A 10,688-nucleotide genomic window follows, 5' to 3' on the forward strand; every position below is an offset into this window, starting at 1 on the left:
AATTCAACAGTTATTTACTAGAGATGAAAAACAACTACCAGATGGTTTCACTCATAGGTGGAAACTAGAGATCCGATACACCTGACCTTGGGCAAAAAAAAAAAAAAAGCAAGAAGCAAGAAAACTGTTCCCAAAACTTGTGAGAACTATGGTGTTTATTTTGGGGAGGTGGAATGATGGAGATGCAAAACTTTGGCAGCAGGTGTTCGTGGAAACAACCACTGTAATCTTACAATCTTGTAACCTACTATTAGTCACAAATGAAAACAAAAATTATTTACTAATTATCTACTACTCTTGGTTTCTTGATTTCCTCTGCACTTTCCAACTAAGACTCTCACCTGGGTTTTTATAACACTTCTGGGCCACAGAAGATTCCAGGAGCAGGCCTGGCAAAAATCATATTGTATGTTCACTAAATCACACTCCTCCTCCTAATCATATGGCTAAATGATATTTCCAAGTCTCCCCTGCAGTTAGGTAGAGCCTTATAAATGAGTGCTGGCCAAGAAAAGTGGTCAGAAGTACATGTGCCAACCTACAGGCAGAGCCCTTTTAAAACAATGCCCAGAATGCTCTGTTCTCTCTGTTATTCTACTGTGTTCAGAAGATTCACTGGAGGATGCCAAAAGTGTAGATCTAGGACCCACTATCCTCATGACGACATGATAAAATTTATTAGGTGGGAAGAGCCCATATATTTGGATAGAATATTTTTTTAACTATAGTTCAGCTCTAAATTATGATGGTGCCAGGGAGTGAACCTGGGACCTCAGAGCCTCAGACATAAAAGTCTTTTTTTGTCCAATCATTATGCCAACTCCCCAGCAGATATTTTTTTTTCTAATTTTTATTTCACAAAACTCTAAACTGAAATTCACTATCTTATTCAAGTATGGAGATAACAAACCACTATACTTATTATTTTGCCACACACAGAAAACACAGGGTTTGTTTGTTTGTTTGTTTGTTTGCCTCCAGGGTTATCGCTGGGGCTCAGTGTCAGTGTGACAATACACAGCTCCTGGCAGTCATTTTTTTTTCTATTTTATTTGATAGGACAGAAAGAAATTAAGAGGAAAGTGGGGGAGAGAGAGAAAGACACCTGCACACCTGCTTCCCTGCTTGTGAAGTGTCCTCCTGCAGATGGGGAGTGGGGCTCAAATCCAACTCTTTATTTGGGTTCTTGTACTTTATACTGTGTGCTCTTAACCAAGTGTACCACTGCCCAGCTCCCACACAGGAATTTTTGTATGTGATGTTAAGTTGTAGCATAAATATCCAAAGGTTACTTATGTTGAATACATTTTAAAGTTATATGGTTATTCCTGTTGCTAATTTTTTTTTTTGCCTCCAGGGTTATTGCTGGGGCTCAGTGCCTGCACTAGGAATCCACTGCTCCTGGAGGCCATTTTGCCCATTTAACCCACTACACTACCTCCCCACCCCCTGACACATCTTATTTTTAATCCTTTCCTGACAAAGGTGGTTGAGCATCTTTGGATTAGATGCATTACAGGGGTGGGCTAGATGCATTACAGGGTGACAAACAAGCTGGGAGTGAACCAGGCAGAATGGGAGAATGAGTTATTACATGAATCATTGAGTCTTGTGTTCATCAATAGATTCCTAGAATCATTTTTATAATGGAGTTATCCTGCCATATACCATTCTGGGTAAAGATTTCTCTTATAGGGGTGTCAATTGGGGGATAGGAAGGGAGTTTAACTCACATATTCTGGGGAAGCTCACATTCTGATGTTGCTAGGTCTAGTGCTTTGTATTAGGGCATGACACTCTGTGAGGTGGGAGGATCATAAAGAGAATTCCTGGAGGAAGTGGCATTGAACTAAGCTTTGGAGATTTAGGATTTGTACAAGAGAAGGTCCTGTGTTATGGGAGGGCATCCAGGATATTCTATCCTTTATGAGTAAGGGCATTTAAGAGAGCAAATGGCAGATCCAAAGTTAAGGCAGAGACCAAGCACAAAAAAAGGCAATAACAGATTTGTTGTAATGTACTGAGTGGTGGGTGGCTATGGAAGGATATTCTGACCAATAAGAAGTAGTCAGGTGATATGCTCATCTAATTTTACAGAGACAGCAACTTGGAGAATGGGGGTCCAGGAAGGTAAAGTTCCAATGGGAAAGAGGGAGAGGTGCAGCCAGACATGTCACTGGGGGCTCAAGAGCACTGAAACAGAAAGACATTCATAGCCCTGACCCCAAGAGACTTTTAGAAGCCCACCTCCCCACCCTCAACCACCTTCTTAACCAAGAAAATTTGTGATCCTGAATTGCAAGGCTCAACCAGTCTTCTCTCCAAGCACAGTAGCTGGTTTTTAGGACTAAAGGAAAGAGGGATGGAGCATCAACCACTGTGGGGGTGGGGTGAGGTCCGAGCAGGGGGACCACCAAGGAGCAGGTAGCCTGGGCAGCTCAACAAGTATGACTTGAGCCTGCCAGCACAGAGCCAACAGGTGAGTCCACACACACCTACAAGCATGAGCCCCTTTTGGGGTGGTTTAGGGTCATGCTAGTTAGTGCAAAGTCAACCCATGCTAGGAAGCAGTTCGTCCTGGTTTACAGAGGCAGACTTTAACAGAGGGTCTGAGCCACACTGGAAGGGGAGGGTTGAACTCCTTTAGCACAGGCTGAGTTCTAGGAACTTTGATGACAGTGGCGCCCTCAGGTGGCTCAGCCCCCAAGAACCTGCACTCGGGATGCAGGTAGGAGAGGGTTACCCCAATGTCTCTTCCTCACACTAGGGCAGACTCTTGCCAACTCAAATGTCTCATCTCTTCTTTCAGCAATTGTTTCTGCTTTGAAATAATCTTTGCACCTATCTTTGGAGCCTGGTCTGCTCACAGAATACAACTCAAGAAGAAGTGTGCACCTAAGAGCAAGAATACTGGATTCCTTTGGAAAGAAGACAAGTCACAGGGAAGCTTCTGCCCCAGGCCTAGTGAAAGGGATATTCCAACCATGTACCACCCCACCAGCCCTTCCCCATTCCAAGTGGGTCTCTGTCACACTCTGAGCCACCCTAACCCTGTGCCAGGACAGCCACACAGTAGTAGATCTGTGAACATTGCAGACTTCCAGCTGGTAACTCACCTTCACACTCAGCCACATCCCCCATCCACACAGAGAGGGATAGTCCCTGGCTCCATGTAGAACCCAGGGACCAAAGCATCCAGCAACACTTGGCCTCCCCTCTATAGCCCTACCAAGAGAGCAGAAATTCCAACATCAATGGTGGATACTCCTTGGCTGGAAAATGGAGAGGGCATGCTCCCTTCCTTCCTTCCCCCTGAAGTGGGGACCCTAAGTGTGCCACCAGGGCCTCAACCCCTGTCCTGCAGAGGATGAGTAGAGTCTTCAGCAGACTAGAGGGCAGAGCTGAATGAAGTCACTAGCCCCAGACCTGGAAGGCAAGTCCAAGTTGACATATGTCAGTTCTGTTGTTCAGAGAAATTAAAGTCCAGAGAGTGCAGGAATCACAGGTCCAAAATCACAGTTGTCGGGACCAGGCGGTGGCGACCTGGTTAAATGCACATACTACAGTGCTCAAGGACCTGGGTTCAAGCCCCTGGTCCCCACCTGCAGGGGGAAAGCTTCAAGAGTGGTGAAGCAGGGCTGCAGGTGTCTCTCTATCTCTCTCCATCTCTACCTCCCCTCCCCCTCAATTTCACTCTGTCTCTATCTAATAAAAAATAAAGTTAAAAAAAAAATCACAGTTGTTCCTCACTAGATTCAGGAATCCTCTCTTTCCCTACCCACCCACTCCCCAATATTAAACTATTGTACTCAGTGTAGGTGCCAAAATAAAAACATAGACAGTGAGAGGTACTAAATTTAGTACCTTCCTGAGAGTAAATATAACTCATTTTCCCTGTGTTGCAAGCTGATCACATACACACACACACACACACACACACACACACACACACACACCTGTACCTCACCACTCCAACTCCCTCCCTAAAGCCTATCTGATCTAGGAAAGTAAGGTTCCAACCAGAATAGACACACTGGGAGTGAGATTTTGAGTATCCAAGTGGGTAAGGTAGCTCACAGATTCTCAACAAGCTCATAGAAGAATGGAAAAAGAGATGCCTGACTGAGGGAAAGAAACTATTTATTCAAATGCTGATTCTCCCCCCACACTTCCCGGAAACTAAGTTTGTCCCCAACCTTCTACATGGCTTGAGCCGAAGGAAGGATTCCCCAGCTGGGGAAGCAGAGCAGAGTATAGCAGAAGAGGTTACTGCCCACCCACACTCCCTCTAACTGCTGCCAAACCTTCCTCCCCCTCAGGGTGACTATCACACTCCTGCCTCAGCAAAGGCAAGGAGATTCAAAAGTATTCACAGTACAGGCAACAATGGAGAGATGCTGGACTTTCCTTTCCTCAGATGAACTAACCCAGTGCTTTGATTATTAGTGTTGGTGCATTAAGTCTGCTGGGCCCAACATTCAGCATCCTACTGAGCAAGTTAGAGCTAACTCCACTCCTATCCTTCCTCTAATTTCCTCCCCAGAGTCATTCTGTGTTAGCCTTGAATATTTCTTAAGCAAGCCCTGGTGCTTCTGACTCTACAAACTGAACTCAGCCCGGGATGTAGAAGGATCCTTTCCTGGTAATGAAAGGGAAGGAAATTAAGTCACTATGACTCCCAACTAAATGGTTCTGTGCAACCTAGAGGGGAGGAGGCTCAAGCACTTGGCAGGTGAGCAGGTCAGAGATCATTCCATGGAGTCTGGCTCCTATTAAACAGCCTAGATCCATCCTGAACCCAAGGCAGGCTAACAGGGGCTGGCCACCAACAGGTAAGGGGCAGAAGCAGGAGCTGGGGAGGGGAAAACAATCCAGTCTGCTCCACAATTGGCCAAATCAAATCAATATACCTCTCAGCTGGGTGAATAACTAGGGGCTTCTAGTTCCCAGCATTGTCTGCAGTTGGGGGGGGGGGGGTGGAAGGTAGAATCAGAAGAAGGTATAGATTTTCCTATATAAATCAAGGAAGAAGTTTAGAACTTGGGCATGGGACATAGGAGATAGGATAATAATTATACAAAAGGACTTTTATGTCTGAAGCTCTGAGGTCTCGAATTCAATCCCTAGCTCCATCTTAAACTTGAGCTGAGCAGTACTCTGAAAAAAAGAAAAAAAAATCCCAGAACTCAGGCATCCTTCTTCTTTACCCCTACACAGAACCATTCCTAATCCTTCCACCCCCATCTTCCACACCCATATGCATTGTCCAAGGAGGCGTGGCCACACTCAAACTCACACAGATACAGTCACAATTCTACATGTTAGTAGACAGAGTTACTCACAAATACTCACCCCTAAGCAGTCATCCATGCACATGGCTGCATACTTGCCCTTCTCACACATAAACTGATACAGACACAGATGCCCAAAATCACAGATACACCTGTGGGCTGGGATACCTGGGACCATCATCATAAAATGGAAATGTGTATCTATTACCCCCTTAGAACAGCAAAGATGGGGCCAGGACGGCAGCGCAGTGGGTTAAGCACACTTGGAGCAAAGCGCAAAGACCTGTATAAGGATCCTGGTTCGAGCATCTGGCTCCCCATCTGCAGGGGGGTTGCTTCACAAGTGGTGAAGCAGGTCTGCAGGTGTCTGTCTTTCTCTCCACCTCTCTGTCTTCCCCTCCTATCTGTCCTATCTAACAATGACAGCAACAAGAACAATAATAATAACAACAATAACGATAAACAAGGGCAACAAAAATGGAAAAAAATAGCCTCCAGGAGCAGTGGATTCATAGTGCAGGCACTGAGCCCCAGTGATAACCCTGGAGGGGGAAAAAAAAAAACAGCAAACTATGTTCTTTTTGGGTGGGTGTGTGTGCGTTACTTCAAATGTGATGATAACCACTTGTTCTGTCTTTCCTTCCATTCTCAACTACTGGAATTAGACTGCTTATAATCAATCACACTACTTGTACCTCCAATAGACAGTGTGTGCTTGATAATGTTTTCGGAAGAAAGGAGATAAAGAGGAAAGAGATCTCTGCAGCTGGAAGCAAATTAACTTGTTTGATCCTTAGCAGGTGACTCCTCAGCTGGGAAGACTGTTGGACACAGACTGAGCCCTGGCATCAGCTTTAAACTTTAGATACCTTCAGTCTGGTCCTATATACAGTGAGGCATTGTAGTCATCCATGTTGCATGTTGCTCCTCCTGTGGTCATCTAAGGCACAAGGTGCAAGCCGTATAGATCAAAGGCCAGAGTGATTGCCTACGGGCACATCAGAAAGCAAAAGCAGTCTGGCATGCAGTCAACTGGCATTTTTATCCTGGAAACCATGGATTTGCAAAAGAACAATTAAAATTGCCCTCAATCTCCCCAGCTGCCTGGAGTTCCACAGCTTGTGGATGGCTGAGGTGCTAGCATGCCCAGAACTGGATGCAAAGCCCACCCAATGATGTATAGATCTGACTCCCTATGCCCAGAGTCCAAGCACTGGGGTCCACTTCCTGCCTACAAATCTGACCTATTGTGTGTCCTTGCCCTGCTACCCTCCTCTCCAAAAGAGAAAGTGGAGTCCTCTGGTCTTTGGGACTGTCTAACTTATGATTAGTTTATGATTCAAAACTGATTTAAGCAATTGCATCACTAGCTGCCCTCTGTGAAAGCGGCTACTCTGGGGCAAGCAAGAGCTATGCCCAAAAGATAAGACACTTTACTTAACTCATAGTTGAGCTCTGAGCCCAAAAGGCCTAGAAGAAGAGAGCAGAGGGCTTGACCAGGTTGGTGGTTGAGAGGCTGCCTCCCCCACACCACACCCACACCCCGCCAGGAGAGGACCGGGCACATCTGCATCTGAATGGGATGGGCCTTGGCATCTAACAGCTAACAGAGCCGGCACCTGCTGGGGTTGGGGGTGAGGGGATGCGAAACAAAGACCTCTCTCAGTAAGCGGCAGGAATTAACTTAGACAATTAGCCCCACTCCTGGCCTCTCAGTCCTCATACACACACACACACACACACACACACACACACACACACACACACACACGGGGGGGGGGGGCAGTATCTATGCATACCTTTAGGAATATGTTTTTTCAGTGATTTTTTTTATAGCAATGAAAGGGACAGGCTTAAATGTTTTGTTCTCCCCCACCCCGCAATAATTCGTCCTTTCCAATTCTAAAACCCGTGCAACCGCAGTTCCAAAGATACTCTTTCCTACGTAGACAGTAATGTCCGGAGGAGAGAACAATACGAGAGTTTTTCAGCATCGGGGAAGAGGACTGACCTCTGGGATCCGGGCTGCATTGGGCACAGCCTATGGGACCCCGGTCCCCCACTCTCTGCATCCCGCGTGCTGGCCCAGATGTACCCCACCTGGGGTGGGGTGGGGGCAACTACGCGTCTCGGAAGAGCCAGGTGCGCGGTGAATTGTAGACTGGGGGTCCTACCGAGGCCCTCCCATAGGAAAGTATTGGGGTGCGAAGGTTGGAGCAAGCCGGAAGGAGGGGGCCCGGCACACACCCCACCCTCTCGAGAAAAGGAAAGTCAAGGCCCACGAGCGACTACCGCACGGAGTCCGTGTGGAGCGAAAGGAGCGCGCAGAGCGGATGCCCGGGACTCCGAGCCCGGGCATCGGAAACCATTCCAAGGGCGGTGGTGCCCAAGCCCGCTGGGCGCAGGCACCCGAGGACACCGCCTTCCTTCCGCCGCAGCCACAAGCCTCGGACTCCCTGGCGGCGCCCGTCGTCTTCAGCAGCGCTAACTCAGTCATGAAAGGAAGCGGTGCCCACCCAAAACTGCGCTGCGCCGCGCCCGCCAGCTCTTCCCCAAAGTCAGAGCTGGGCACCTCTACCTGCCCCGCAACTATCTGTGTCGATGTGTCATGCCAACCTTTAAAAAATAATTTTTAAGCACAGAAATAATCCTGCTCAAAAGCGTTTTCAAACACCCAAGCAGAGGAAAGTTTAAGAGGTTGGCTTCTTGCATTTGGCCGGCCTCTGCCCAGCGTTAGCTGTCTTTCAGCATGTCTCCAGAAACATCAGCACACCGGGCCCACCCGCGGGTGTCAGCCTGAGCTCATCCTGCAGGTTGGTCTTTCACCCTGCACGCGACTCCAGACCCCAACCTCAACAACCTCGTGAACCGCGTATCGGAATAATTGGGGCGCCACCTCCCCCCAAACTCTCTTCACTTCTCTTTCCGGGAAAGCGCGGGGTTCGCGTTAGACCCCAAATCTGGTGGGTAAAGACCCTGTGCGCGATGCCTCCTCCCACCGCCCCCTGAGCACGAAATCTTGGGAGGCACGCTCCGCACTCAAAACCTTTTCTCTTTCTCTTGCAAGGTCCCTCTTTTCAATGCCTCGTCGGTGCCTTTATTCGCCTGACCCTGTGCGAAGGGAAAACCCGCCTGATCAGTCATTGTCTGATCCGCCACCGCCCCCCAACTCCCGCCCCAATCAGTGTCACAAAACGCCCCTTTCAACAGATTCCAAACCCTCTTCACCCGGGCTCACCGAGCCTTCAACTTCATTAAGTGCACGCTACGGCGGCGCTGGAGGAGGCGAAGTTTAAATAAACCAGAAGGGAGAGGGAGGGCTTCTAGTTGAAGGCGGGAATGAGAGAGAGAGAGAGGTGTCTTTGAAAAGGGGAAAAAAGTTTTTGGGGGGGAAGCCCTTTGTCACCACGAAGACGCGCCCGCTGTGGCGAGAACAAATTGGATCTGGAGGGAAGTGTCTGTCCCTCACCTCAACTCCGGCTCCTGGGTGGTCCCGGGAGCCCCCCGGATAAAGAAAGATGGAGAGGAATCGGAGGTTGTGGCAAAAAGAATTAACCACTTTAATTGGACTGAGAGAAATAAAGTGGGAAGAGACTCACCGGTGTGCCGTGATCACCCACACCAAATACCTCTCACAAAATAAAATAAAAGGTTTACTCTGAGATGAGGCATTTGTCAAAGTTTTGAGAATCAAGGCTGTTCTTCTCAACCATCGAAAGTAAATTCACAAGATGGGGAGGAATTCTGTCCGGAAAGACCCTCCCTCCCTCCCTCTCCTTGTGGCCTGGGGCCTCTAGGCGCTGGATGAAAAGGAATGAAATTGAACGAAATTGAACGAAATGAAGTGAAATTGACCAGTGCAATTCTCCAATTTTCTTCCCCTTTAAACTGCCCACTCTCAGCAGCCCTCTCTGAACTCCAAGCCGATTGTGTGTGTGTGTGTGTGTGTGTGTGTGTGTGTGTGTGTGTGTGTGTGTGTTTTCCTCTCTCACCTCAAAAGATGAAGGTGTGCCCTGGATATTTTCTTATTATTGCCACCGATTGTTGAGGGCAGAGACTCAATTGTTTCCACCAGATATGAGAGATCCCACGGGAGTAGTTTTAGCTGGGGTGGGCTATTTCTCCTGCAAGGATATTGGCCTCCTTAAACTGATTTTTCACTCTATGTGCCCACAAGGTGGGGTTAAGACACCTACTAACTCCAATTCCCTCTGGGGAAGAAAACAGAGTACAAAAAAAAGAAGAAGAAGAAGAAGAAAAGAAAAGAAAGAAAGAAAACAGAGTACCACACAAAACTGCAATGCCCTCATTTTTCTCGTTGTCCCTCCCTACAGTCAGGGGCCCTGGTAGATTCTTGCCACATCCTGCTGAATAGATTTCTGGCTCCTGGAACTGAAGAGCTCAGCATTCTCAACATCTTCCTTTCTCCCCTGCTTTCAACTGCAAAGTTCTCTCAAACCACTCTTTTTCTGTGTATTTTCCTCAGTAACACCTTTCTGACCCTCTCCCCCCCCCCCCAACTTCAGTCATAATTTTGTCTGACTCATATCTTGACCTACTGGGAAACTGGGGTATGGATCCTAGGGGCCACTGAACTTTCTAGAAGTCCTTGGAAGGGAACATCTCACATTTCTCCAGTCCATTTATTTCTGCTTTCTCCTTATACTGACTTCGACCCAGACATCAAGCAGTATTTTCAGAAATACCCCCACCCATCCACACAAAGACACACTGAGGAGTCTATAGAAGAATTTGTTCTTCCTCCTGGAAGTGCCAGTTGTATAGTATCTTGTATACTACCCACCATCAGATATGAGTTCTGCATAGTAATTATCTTCCATAAAGGAAAAGCTAACTGGTAAGTATTTTACTCAAAGCCCCAACTTAATATCCAGAAGTGACCATCTTCCCGATAAATAAGATTACATAAATTACAAAAGGCTTTATTGGGGGGGGGGGCAAGCACACACAAGATCATGTTCAACCTTTCCTACAAGGAAGAAAAATTTTAAAAAGCTCAGCAACGGAAATCAACTAAGCAGCTATCCAGTAACTATTACCCCAAGAACAGCAGTCTTTTTTTTTTTTTCTTCCTCTTGACTCTAACCTTACTTCTCTTAGCCAGCTGACAAGATTATGGGAAGGTGGCCACTGCATACAACCCCTCTCCACTACCAGTCTTTCAGCAAGATGCAGAAGACAGTGCCTCAACTTTGGTATAGGGGCTGCATTTACCATGTGCACGTATTACCTCCATATGCATCGTGTATTCCCTCCATCTGGGAAAGAGCTGAGAAGCTCAGAAGTCCCAACCACTTTTCCTCAGCTGTGGTGTATTTTTTTTTCCCCACACTGAGTCTGACCCTCTTCCCTTAGGGCACTCTGTTCTCCACCTCC

The sequence above is a fragment of the Erinaceus europaeus genome, chromosome 13, assembly GCF_950295315.1.
Source record: "Erinaceus europaeus chromosome 13, mEriEur2.1, whole genome shotgun sequence".
NCBI lineage: Eukaryota > Metazoa > Chordata > Mammalia > Eulipotyphla > Erinaceidae > Erinaceus > Erinaceus europaeus.